We start from the raw sequence: 911 nt of genomic DNA, 5'->3' as shown, positions 1-911 counted from the left end.
TTGTTTGTGTTTTTTTTTACCATTTGAAAGCAGTTATATGAAACCTCAGAGAGGGGACGCGTCACTCTTGCTGGTGTAGCGATCAAACAGATACTGGATGCGCGCGCCACGGGCCGCGAAGGTGTCAAAAAGAAATTGGTTCTCACCGCGTGCACGACAAGCCCGCAGCCGGCGCACATTTCTTTATCGTGTGCCGAATTTCTCCTCCGCCGAGAACAAAAGCGGCAGCGGCTACCGCTGGCCAAGATGGCAATCTGGCGCTGGCTACTGGTAGCGGCAATCTGGATGTCTGCTGTGGCGGGGAGCACCGGCTAGCGCTACAACAGCTCAGCGTTGCGTTTGTTCGCACAGCGACTGTCATTACCCCGAGCCACACGGACAACGGGGGGACAAAAGAGTCGGCCTTCGTTGGGAACCTAACGGCCTAACGCGCCCGGTACGCCAGTACCTCGAAGGTACCTCGAAGGTACCTACCTACACCACCTGCTGGGCCACCGTTTGCCCGCAACAAGCGATTACCGGTGGTGTATGTGAGCGTGCGTGTGTGTCTGATGTGTGCGATTTCGGCACAAACACACACACACATACACACGCGCGCGCGCACGCTCACACACACACACACACACACACGCGCGCGCGCGCACACACGCACACAACGCGCACATGCCTGCGCATGTAAGTGCTACACGCGGTGATAGTGTCGGTATGGGCAGTATGGGGCGGTGGCTGCTGAAGCAGTAGGGAAATTAAGAAACCTCGGAAGAAACTCTCGCGCACTGGGGAACCACAGCAGGCACCGCTGCCGCGGTCAGCACGCAGGCGGCAGGCGTGTGTGAGGTGATGTCCCTCCTCCTCCTCCTCTTCTTCTTTCCTCCTCCCCTCCCCTTTCCCTCTCCCTCCCTCCCTCCCTC

This window comes from Frankliniella occidentalis, unplaced genomic scaffold, assembly GCF_000697945.3.
Source record: "Frankliniella occidentalis isolate FOCC.00 unplaced genomic scaffold, Focc_3.1 Scaffold226, whole genome shotgun sequence".
In the NCBI taxonomy this organism is placed as follows: Eukaryota; Metazoa; Arthropoda; class Insecta; order Thysanoptera; family Thripidae; genus Frankliniella; species Frankliniella occidentalis.
Note: the sequence above shows the minus strand (reverse complement) of the source record.